The sequence below is a fragment of the Mytilus californianus genome, unplaced genomic scaffold, assembly GCF_021869535.1.
Source record: "Mytilus californianus isolate M0D057914Y unplaced genomic scaffold, xbMytCali1.0.p SCAF_3, whole genome shotgun sequence".
Lineage (NCBI taxonomy): Eukaryota > Metazoa > Mollusca > Bivalvia > Mytilida > Mytilidae > Mytilus > Mytilus californianus.
In genome coordinates, this window is record NW_026262679.1 from 102,218,713 (window position 1) to 102,231,555 (window position 12,843).

General features: G+C 31.9%; 1 protein-coding gene across 1 annotated transcript in view; it reads right to left on the minus strand.

Annotated features, from left to right (window-relative positions):
• LOC127735560 (phospholipid-transporting ATPase ID-like) overlaps positions 1-11,108 on the minus strand; it is a 93,234-nt gene extending 82,126 nt beyond the window's left edge. Inside the window, exon 1 of the mRNA XM_052245789.1 lies at positions 11,017-11,108. The gene's annotated coding sequence lies outside the window, so the exon portion shown is untranslated. The remainder of the gene's footprint in view (positions 1-11,016) is intronic.
• Positions 11,109-12,843: the final 1,735 nt, after the last annotated feature.

Consider the following 12,843-nt stretch of genomic DNA (forward strand, 5'->3'; position numbering starts at 1 on the left):
ATAGGAACAAATGAAACAGGATATGAAATATCCTTCGTTACAAATTTATGGTTTACCCCATCCACAACAACAGTAAACAAATTTATGGTTTATCCCATCCACAACAACAGTAAACAAATTTATGGTTTACCCAATCCACAACAACAGAAAACAAATTTATGGTTTACCCAATCCACAGCAGCAGTAAACAAATTTATCAATAATGATTTAGTACATGTACCTCATGCATTCAAATTAAACAAAAACGAATTTGAACAGAAAAATAAGCACGATACCGTTTTCTTCCGGAATCCTTGCAAAATATTTTAAAACAATGGATCGATGTCAAAGTAGGCCTCTGGGATAAGCAAATTATGAATATTAAACAAAGAAAAGAATAACAACCAAATAGTATTATGGATTTAGACTTTAATTATCACATACGTCAATGGTGATTCATGTATCATATCACCTATCCTTTTGAACACAAATAAAATTGACATCTTATATATAGGCCTATATAATTACTATCTTATAATAGGTGATGTCCTGTATGCAAATTTAAACATATTTTTTCAATGTCATCTACAATCTAATTGGAAAAAATACCATAGATTCTAACAAAATTATTTTATTTATATAGTTACAACTAATGTATTAATTTAAAAATTTTATTTAATGCCTAGAGTGTCATTTATTAGGATTCACTTACTTTTCATATGGCATCCTACATTAACTGAATCTGAAAAGGGGCAGAAAGGAGGGGGAGGGGGATTTAAGATTGGAACTTTGGAAACTATTTTCTTTTTGATCACATAACAATCAATAAAAAGAATGTGTCCATAGTACTCGCACTATCATTTTCTATGTTCAGTGGACCGTGAAATTGGGGTCGAAACTCTAATTTGGCATTAAAATTAGAAAGATCATATCATTGGGAACATGTGTACAAAGTTTCAAGTTGATTGAACTTCAACTTCATCAAAAGCTACCTTGACCAAAAACTTTAACCTGAAGTGGGACAGACCGATAGACGAACTGACAGATGAAAAGGATGCACAGACCGAAAAACATAATGCCCCTAGGTGGGGCATACAAATTAAACTGGAACCCCAACAACCTTGCATCAGTTGTTCTCCTTATATTTTGAAATATATAAAAAAGATACACTACTAAATTAAGAGTGACTATAAGATGTCTCAGTATGACAGGAATGGCCCTGCTTAAAGCCTAATTGTTAAATGTACATTTCTGTGAATTCATAATAATGGTGAGATTAGCAAAAAGGTTTAGAATAGTATACTATCCATGATGTTTGACAAATGTTGATCATGATCATCAAAAAAATAAAACGCAAGTGCTATTCCGTGAAAAAAGGTCAACTGGAACAATTAAAACCAAATCTGGTTCTGTAAGTCATCATTATACACAAATGTACTTTAAATCAGATACAAATCTGTCTTATAAAAAAATGACATTTTCTTACATTGTAGTTCAAGGGCTGTAACTCTATCAACTCTATCAAATGTCAGTCAACTGGAATGTATGTGTTCAATTAATTTCAATACTCCAACTACAAGTTTGTTACAAACTTACAATTTTCAAACAAGTCAATGAAATTTAAAAAAAACAAGTGTACTCAAGTTTGATAGCAAATATGTGAAGATCAGACTGTGCTTGAAATTATCATATACATGTACCACATGTACATATGTCAGTATGTTATTCCACAGAATTTAGAATTTAAGTATTATGTATACTTACATTTTTCTTAAGAAATTCACACATTGACAAAATGTTCACATATATATATGTAAAATTATCCAATTTTCTTGTGTCTCAAATTACTATTGAAATTGCCCTATACGTCATTAAATATATATACAGCACAATAATGAATGTTTCATAGTAAGACGCCCCAGACGTCATACAGAACAATAATGAATGTTTCATAGTAAGACGAATGTAGCAAGCTGTCGCTGTATTTTTTCGAATCATTTAAAATCGGTAACACTTTACATTGATTGGGCTTAAATATAAATATGATAAATGTGTCAGAACAGAGAAATTTACCTTATTTAATTGTACATATGTACAAAATAAGTTACAGTGTGAGCAGGTCATAGAATAGATAAATTGAAACAGTTGTAACACATGCAATTTAATGTTAACTTCAATATATATTTGAATTTCAATATTAATTGATCACTTTTCTTTAAACAAATTGTTACACTAATTTTGACAATAATGATATGGTGTTTCACTATTCACTAAACAATTCTTGTTTCCTACTCTGATACATTTAAACTTGGATACAGCCATATGTCCCCAACATCAACATAAGAAATGGAAGACTTCAGCAGAAATATTCAAAATCTGGTAAAAGATGACAATTATGCAGTGACAAACATCAATGAGGCAAACCAACTACAGAACAAATCTAGAAATGCCATCTAAAAGTCAATGTATGGACTTCACATAAAAAGAAAAACAATTGTCCATGAGGAGCTGAAAATCAACCCAAGTACAGATAAAGTTCTGAATAAAGTTATCAAAGACTACAAAAAAACATAAATGGAGAATGAGTCCATGGGACACAGATGATGCCCCCATAATTCAAACTTGATCTGTGTATTATGGTAAAAATCATTGTGTATAAGTTTCATAACATTTGGTTGAGGCAAACTAAAGTAAGGGAACTGAAACTAATTTTGGGACGTACAACAAGGGTAACACTTGATGCCCCCTTGTAAAAAGAACAACATCTCTAATATAAACAATGACAACCATTTATAAGGAAATTCAATATATCTATACCATTAAATTTGTAGACCAAAATTTTTTAGCCGGTTTGTCTTCTAGCCGACGATCTTCTGAAGTATTATATAATAATAAATACTCAGTGTATGTAATGTACTTTATAACTTCATATAGTAATTGCTTTAATTAGCGTAGCTTAATGAATTAAACCACAAATAAAGTTCCGTAGCTGGTTCCTTACCGTCTACATTTTGTATGCAGGCGGAAATGGTTTTGTATTCAATTTGTCTTGAATTTATGACAACCATTGTGACAGCTAGGCTCACGGCCACTCGCACCACTCAAACACTCTCACTAATTATTACAACTTGCATCACTTTATCAAAACGCATTTGACTAACAGGTCAAACAACGGATGTTCTTAAACCCTGCTGACTGCCATTTGCGATTGCCAAATAAATTGATCACCAGATGTAACAAAATGGATCTTAATATTAATTATATTAATTATATACCATATCCGGATTTCGACAATTAATGTCTCTTCAGTGATGTTAGGAATCGAAAAGGTATTTGGAAGGTCATATAATTTACCTCAATTTAGGATAGACTTTTGAATTTTAAAGAGTCAAAATAGGATGAACGGATCATATAAACCCAAAGGAAAATATAATACAAGCCCAAACGAAAAAATATAAACAAGTCTAAATTGAAAACAACGTTCAAACCTATGATTGCGTTGGATAAAAACCGCAATTTTTATACGTGGGCATGTAAAACATATATGTAGACATAAAATATACATGAACTGATGCACTGTTCATAATTTTTCAGCAACATTCTGCACGTTACATTTATGAGGTTATATTATGATTGTGTATCGAGTTAAAGATATATCCAAAAGTTGTATGGACAAATAGATGGTCACACATCATAATTATATGTGTCAATCTGCAGAGATCTGGTGGGGACAAAAATAACTTAAGATGTTACCTAAATAGCGACCTCTAGAAGTTTAGATGCATGTTTATGATACAATCTGTATCTAAAGGTAAATTCTAACCAATATCAGCCCTCAGGACTTTGAACCTGTGGGTGATATAGTTTGATATGTCATTTCATTAAGATTTTTTGTCTATTTTATTATCATTCAATTATTCAGTAACAAAATGAAAACAACATGTAAAAACTAAAAGAAAATAATTAACTATACCACTTCATACAGAATTTTATCCAACAAAAAACTCCATATATAACTGATATTGTCTAGAATACTGTAAATTCAGAAATTATTGCGATTTTGTCATTTTAGACTTAAATACGATTTTAATTTTTACGATTTTGAGAAAAATCCTGTTTAGTTCATATAAAATATTTCAAATGCGAGTTTAAATTATTGCGTTTACAACTCTGTCGCATTTGTCACAATAATAAAAACCTCACAATAATTTCTGAATTTACAGTAGTTATTTTAGAAGGTAAACAAGATGTCACCATCTAAATATGACCCTATAACTCTATATTAACTTCTTCACTTCTATCATTGTCTATGGTTTCCCCAGTTAATATATCAAAGTATCATATTGACATTTACAAGATCAATATTGAGACTGAAGATATAATCTATTCCCTGTTTATTTAACATACAAATATAAATTAATTGTAATCAAATGCTGGGATAAATCATTTGAAAATTCTTTCTTAGATTTTCAGAACTAGTTTCATATGAAGCTTGCAATTTTTCACTGTACATTTTGTATTGTTTTTTTTCATTACAAAATTGAAATGACATATATACATGATATACAGATGACCTCAACTCTTAATAAATTAGGATTTAGGTCATAATGATCTTTATGCTGCTGTTTTGTTACATGGCATCAGTTCTAAACACACAGATTTCATGGAATACCTACACAGAATGTATAGTTTTTTAAGCATTAACTGAAGGCATTCAAGGACAACAGACTTATGTTAGAAACAAGAAATAGATAATTTAGCTCTTCTACCTTTTGGAATATTAGCATACCTAGCTATGACTCTGTCAGAGAAAAAAATGACTTATAAAACTTTTGTGCTTATAAGAACGAAGTATACAGTTGAGGATTACACAGATTGTATTTTCCACTAGAAATCCCTACTTAACATATTCATTAGAGTTTAGCACTAAGAAAGTATATTACTCATCTAACAATATGTTGCCTTACATGCATTTACATTTTTACATATTACTTCATCTGAAACAAATGTAGAAAAATTTCAATGTGGTTATCTTTTCCATAATGATTTTACAAATTATTCATTGTTAAGTTTTCTCTAATTTGTGCCTGTAATTTATTACATATAATGCATTCAAATTTGATGAAGTTCTTTTAAAACACTTGTTGATTAAAGAGTCACACATCACATCTCACATGTTACTTCTGCTAAATTGATTTGAATATCAAACTGTCAAATTGGGAAAGTATATCAATAGTCATAAAATATTCTTATAAAAAAGAAGTGTCTAAAAAGACACCATATGCATGTCCAGCACAAACTATTAATATCAATGTTCTACCCAATAGATAAACACAAAAAAACTTTAAAAGATACATTTGTACCTTTACATGTAGGTCAACATGCATGAACTAACAAAGTTACATAGCTAAAAATGCACATGTTATAGGACTTTTAACACTTCTAATTCCCTTGACATTATTTTATTTCAGAATCTGATTAAATTTGTGATTTCATGATAATAATAATGATGTAACCACACAAACAATAGTTTTTCCTTAAAAATAATCCATGGGCACTGACTGAGGAATAAAAAAACACTGGACGCTACTCAAATCGAGTAGGAGGGCAGCAGCAGTTGATAAGCATTTGAGAAGTATAGGGAGAAAAGTCAAAATGTGTGAATCCTGCCAATTGCCACGTGGTAGGCAGAGTTGTGAAACTTATAAAAAAAGAAACAAAACTTTATGATAAAATTTTAATATGCATGGTGTTGTTTTCTGTTTGTAGATTTCATATTCATGATTGATTGTTGGTTGCTTAACATATTTATGAAGTACTAAGACAAAAGAAATGGGCATTTTGCTGTTTCATGCATGGAAATTATTTCAAATATATCAGTCTAGTGAAGTAAATTAACAAGTAATGTATGTGCAGTACTAAGTAATTCATTGGGCATTTTTCTATCTTGAAATTTAGTTTGAGAGGTTATATATAGCGTATTGTCCATCCATTTGTACTATAAGATCTGTCAGTTCAGTTGTTTTAAAGGTAATTTATGTATATCACTTCTTCGGTTCCATGGTTTTCAATGTACAAATATACATGTAAATTACTTTAAAGGGCAATTTAAATTTTTAACAAAATTTGCTGAAAAATTACTTATCACCCTTCTGATTTGCAATATATTTGATATGAATCGACAGCAGTGGCCAATCAAATGCTAATTTACACAAAGTGTAATATGTGTTTGTATTAAAGTCATATGAAACTTCAAAATTTAAAAAAAAAGTTGAATATGTTTTATACTTGAATGGCTAAGTTTTACTATACAACAAGCTAGTGTACATGAACTTTCTTGTAAAAGAAAATCCTTTATATTATCAAAATCTTCATAAATGTATTGCTGTTGAATTATTGTCTTCCTGTACACTAACTCGCTGATAATTTCCCGTATGCAGTGACCTTCAGTACGAGACCTCTCGTTAGAACTTCGACCATCGTACAGCGCAAGTGCAAGGGGAAAACCATGATGAAAGAATGTAAACAAAGTTTTTTTTAACGTGGACTGGAAGGTAAATAGTCATAACTGATTCTTAAAGAACAAATTTAATACAACAAATCATTTAACAATTATTAAGGAAAAGTTTAATTAACAAATAGGAACGCATGAAAAATATTAAAAAAAACAATATCAAGGCTTTATCAATTCACTTATTTGTTACGTGCTTCACGTGCTATGCATTGATCATTTTTCAATGTCACTATCCAGCAAACATTGGCAACAAACTCAAAAGTCAATTAGCTTACGATCAACAATCACTGAATGAAATTTTATTTCTTGATAATATATTATAGATTCATAAAAAATACAAAATAAATGGGGACTGTGTCCATGGGACACAGATGATGCCCCAGCTTGCATACATGTATCATATAAAGTTATAAAGGAACATAACTGAAGAACAGTAAAAGTGACACTACCCAAATTTGTACTTGATCTTAGTTTTGTGGTAATAAGGCCAAGTAAATTTAATTAGTAGATTTTCATCCAAATTTTTGAAAAAAATGGGGTGGGTGGGAGGATTTTATTTTTTATTTTTTATTAGATATGAAACGCTCTTGTGACGTGTTCTTCATATATGCAAGTGTAATAATAAGGTTCTATCATGTATATACATGTATAACAAATCAAACATACAAAGAAATGCAAAAACCAAAATTTGAAACAGGATGTTATTAATGAAACGAAATTATTGACAGTTACCGGTAACGAAAATGAACAAAATCCGGAAATCGTAAATTTTTCAAAATAAAAAAAATTGGGGCGGAACGATTTCAGAGGGGCGGGCGGGGATGAAAATCTATCAATTAATTTTAATTGGCCTAAGTATTGTGTATATTAAGTTTCATAACATTTGGTTGAGGCAAACTTAAGTTAGAGAATGGAAACGAAAAATTCAGCAATTTTTCCATTTGTAAAGGGGTATAACTCGAGAACAGTAAAAGTGACACCACCAAAATTCAAACTTGATCTGTATGTTGTGGTAGTTAGCATTGTGTATAAGTTTCATAACAATTGGTTAAGGCAAACTAAAGTTAGAAATTGGAAACGAAAAATTCAGCAATTTTTCCATTTGTAAAGGGGCATAACTCTAGAACAGTTAAAGTGACACCACCATAATTCAAACTTGATCTGTGTTTTGTGGTAATAAGCATTGTGTATAAGTTTCATACAGAGGGGAAGGGGGGGGGGGGGGGGGGGGGGGGGGGGGGGTGTGGCATAAAAAAGTGCATAAAAATAGGACTTACTTTTGTATTTATGCATGTATTGGTTCAATAATTTCGTTAACATTAATTATAAGAAACTCGTTTCATATGACATTAAATTGGGTGATAAAATTTCTGTGAATATCATCTGCTTTTGTGGGCCAGTACTTTATCTATACATTGTAAGTTTCTATATCTATGGTTATCATAAACATTATTTGTAGGTGGTTTTTTAACATGATAAACATTATCATTTCATTGTCTAAGAATCAATGGACTCGACTAAGTCATTTTAATATTTATAAGCGTACAGAGGTAACTACATGTACACGTATATTCTATTTTAAGCTTGGCCTACATGTTTGTAAAATGCAGGTTTTACTGTCACAAATTGAGTTAACCTAGCTACACACAGCAGAGCTACACATACACTGTAGGTAAACACCAACAGATATTTGCAAAAGTAAAATCAAGTCTTAACCACGCCTACCATCATTTGACGAAATTTCACCTCTTGCCAAATACGCTGGTCTGATTTTCAGAATGTAACTGATTAATGCAAGTATTCAAATTTATCAAATTTAATATACCTGTTTAAAAAAAAGATATTAGGCATATAATTTTGTATGTCAGACACGTCAGAAGCATGTTTTGTTTACAAAAGACTCATTAGTAACCCTCAACTAAAACTAAAGGCTCTAAAGAGCCTGTGTCGCTCACCTTGGTCTATGTGCATATTAAGCAAAGGACACAGATGGATTCATGACAAAATTGTGTTTTGGTAATGGTGATGTGTTTGTAAATCTTACTTTACTGAACATTCTTGCTGCTTACAATTATCTCTATCTATAATGAACTTGGCCCAGTAGTTACAGTGGAAAATATTTTGTAAAAATTTACAAAAATTTACAAAATTTATGAAAATTGTAAAAAATTGACTATAAAGGGCAATAACTCCTTATGGGGTCAATTGACAATTTTGGTCATGTTGACTTATTTGTAGATCTTACTTTGCTGTACATTATTGCTGTTTACAGTTTATCTCTATCTATAATAATATTCAAGATAATAACCAAAAGCTGCAAAATTTTCTTAAAATTACCAATTGCTTGATTGGTCTGAAAATTTCAGGGCAGAATAGATCTTGACCTAATGAACAATTTTATCCTCATCAGATTTGCTCTAAATGCTTTGATTTCAGAGATATGAGCCAAAGACTGCATTTTACCCTATGTACTATTTTTTAGCCATGTCGGCCATCTTGGTTAGCAGGCGGGGTCATTGGACACATTTTTTAAACTAGATACCCTAATGATGATTGTGGACAAGTTTGGTTAAATTTGTCATAGTAGTTTCAGAGGAGAAGATTTTTGTAAAAGATTACAAAAATTTACGAAAAATGGTTAAAAATTGACTATAAAGGGCAATAACTCCTTAAGGGGTCAACTGACCATTTTGGTCATGTTGACTTATTTGTAGATCTTACTTTGCTGAACATTATGATGTTTACAGTTTATCTCTATCTATAATAATATTCAAAAAAATAACCAAAAACTGCAAAATTTTCTTTAAATTACCAATTTAGTGACAGCAACCCAACAACAGGTTCTCCGATTAATCTGAAAATTTCAGGGCAGATAGATCTTGACCTGATAAACAATTTTACCCCATGTCAGATTTGCTCTAAATGCTTTGGTTTCAGAGATATAAGCCAAAATCTACATTTTACCCCTATGTTCTATTTTTAGCCATGGCGGCCATCATGGTTGGTTGACCGGATCACCTGACACATTTTTTAAACTAGATACCCCAATGATGATTGTGACCAAGTTTGGTTAAATTTGACCCAGTAGTTTCAGAGGAGAAGATTTTTGTAAAAGTTAACAGACGACGCCGGACGACAACGACGATGACGACAACGACGACGGATGCAAAGTGATGAGAAAAGCTCACTTGGCCCTTCGGGCCAGGTGAGCTAAAAAGTAAAGTCGTTTTCGGTTCCTTCAACAACACGGTCAACAGCATTACTTTGTCAATATTTTTTACCGAATTTAACAGCCTGATTTTTACTGTTTCTGCACCATTGCATCTTTATACATGAGATAGGTATATGTAACACATCTTTATTGGCTGATAAGACGAGTTCCTGATAACTTACATACAATTATGAGGAAATATATAGTGATAATCATCCTCAAAGGGAACTACAGGGTGCTAAGGTGGGCAAGCGCATATTCTGAGTACTAATCTACTATATATAATGTTTAAATTTGGAAATGGTGACCCCTGAAAATTTTCTTTCATCTCCCTTTTAGCATCAAGCTCAAAGAAGATCATAGAACAATCCTATGGGTGAAAAAGGGTTGAAGTTTTAAACTGTTGTGCACTTTATAAATTTAAGTTATAAAGAAACGATCCTTCCAAATAACCTAGAATGGAAGCAAGTCAACTCGTACCACGTCAACTCATACCAATGTTAACTCGTACCACTGCGAAGTTGTATCAACTTGTACCACTGCAAACTTGTACCATTAAAAATATATGCATTGTTTTTGAAAACCTTTAAAAATATTAATTGATTGTTCAAGGGAGACAACAAAGCCAATCTGCTACAGTTTTCAGGGGCGGATCCAGCCATTTATAAAAGGGGGTTCCTAACTCAGGATAAAGGGGGGGGTTCCAACTATATGTCCCCATTCCAATGCATTGATCGTCAAAAAAAGGGGGGTTCCAGCCCCCTGACCCCCCCCCCCCCCCCCCCCCCCCCCCCCCCTCCCCATGGATCCGCCACTGGTTTTCTCTATTCAATGAACCAAGGAAAAATATGCTACAAATTGGTCATTGTGATTTCAAATTATATACTTTTTAATGACTTATGAGTTATTTAGTGAAATTTAAATATTTATTCATCATTTAACAGCTTTTGAAAGCATTTAACATGTAAATAAGTTGGTACGAGTTTGCAATAATTTGTACGAATTTACCGTGTTACTGTTACGAGGTTGCAGTGGTACGATTTTTCTTTTAGTGGTACGAGTTGACGTTGGTTCGAGATAACTATAATTCTTAATTATAAATGAATATTGCGAAACTATTTTAGTATAATCAATTATTTCAGTTCTTTTTTTTTGTGGTTAGTGTTTCTGTTTACATTTTAATGTATGACAAATTTCTGAAATTTTATTGATTTCCCCGTTATCCTCGTTTACTTTCTACATCTGTAATCGACGCTTAAGTTTTTATCCGTTTAAAAAGATAATTTCTACATTCCCTTTCAATAAAACTTACCTTACGAAGTAAAAGAATAATGTTTAGATCTGATTTACATGATATGTCTGATCGATGATCATAGTTACACATACGCAGGAAGCCATATTGAAATGAAATGAGGTCACTTTCTAGTAAATCGAGTTATCGCGCTTTGGTTGCAAACACTTATTTATTATGAAATTTTCCCATGTGTAAATCTGAAAAAGAATCAGAATGAATCAATCATTTAAACTATTTCTTTTTCGAGCTAACTTTGCTATTAACCCTCTTGCTGTCGGTAGTTTTTTATGGTTGCATTTCGTGTGCCAGAAAATACGACAGCTCGACGTCTGTGACGTCAGATGACCAACAATGACGTTATTCGATACATGACGTCACACCCTAATGACCGTTACATTTGGGACCCATTTAAGAAAAATATTGCACTGTGTAATCTTCAGTATTTTATTTGAAAGAGATACAGCAATGATGAGAAGCTTGTATAAATTAAAACATGGACATATGTGTCCCTCCGGCAGCAAGAGTGTTATATTAAAGGAATGCAGCTTATCCATCATTAGAGATCCATCGAATTTTACACACTACAAATAAGCCATACCATTATGAAATGAAGCTTTGTTTCAAATTTCCTAAACCGCAAATCATAAGTCATGACTCGCAGTAGAACATTTACCGAAATCCTATTGTTAGCAGCTTTGTCAGCTGGTGAAAGCACAACTGCGGCACCTAATTTTGTTTTTCATGTCTTGATTTCGATTTTGTAAAGCGATCTTGAGAAAGAAACAAAATGAAGAGTAAAATATGATAATCAATCGCAGTGAAACATTTTTTTAAAGAAAAGAATCCTGTAATCTTGCGTTTTTACCTTCAATGAGCAAAACGACAAATGTCACTTTACTTGAGCGGTAGCCGCTGACTGTTTTGAAGCGGCACCTTATTCATCACCAATTTTTGGGAAATTGTTTTCTTTGAAGTGGTTTGTCGTTCGGGTTTTTTTTCTTCAGTTTTTTACATTTTACTTTTTGAGCATGGTGTTTTCTACATTTTTCTTTTTTGGGCATGGTGTTTTCTACATTTTTCTTTTTGGGCATGGAGTTTTCTACATTTTTCGACTTTTTGATTGTCCCCTTGGTATCCTCTCTCTCATTTTTGATAAAAACAAAACTATGTTTTCCGGTTCTAAATTGATCCACCAAATTCACGTTTCCAAAACTGAAATTTTCATATATACAATTATTTATTATGATATCCATGTATTAACAGCTAAAGTACTGTTCTCTTTCTTTCATACAGTATCTGAAAATCTTATAGTCGCATGTTTATAGAATATTCACAAACGCAAGTTATGGTAATCGTAATGTTGCACAGCTTCAGGAAAATCTAGAACAATTCCTTGGTCGCACCAAATTTACTAAAGGATAATTTATTTTTCTAGAACTGGCTCGATACCGCTGCTGGTGGCCTGTTAGTCCCCGAGGATGTCATTCCAGTAGTCAGTGCTTCGCCACTGTCATGATTTATAACATGCAATTATTAAATTTTCCAATTAAAAAAAAAAAAAAAAACGTTCAGAAAACCCTTCAGGCAAAGTTGACCTTGGATGTTTTTGCCTATTCTTAGGTTTTGGTCCCATTCGGTCATATAACTCCAAAGGTATTTAAACATCCCCGGCTTTTATAATTTTTCTTAATTTGAGCATTATGAAGTTGAATACAAAAAATGATTCGAACACATCAAACTTAAAAGTGTTAGTCTTTTTTCAGATAAGCTTACTAGAAGCACTCTGGCTTCATCAATAACATTGTCCTTGTATTCCTTAAATAACAAACACCCGTCTAAAGAAAA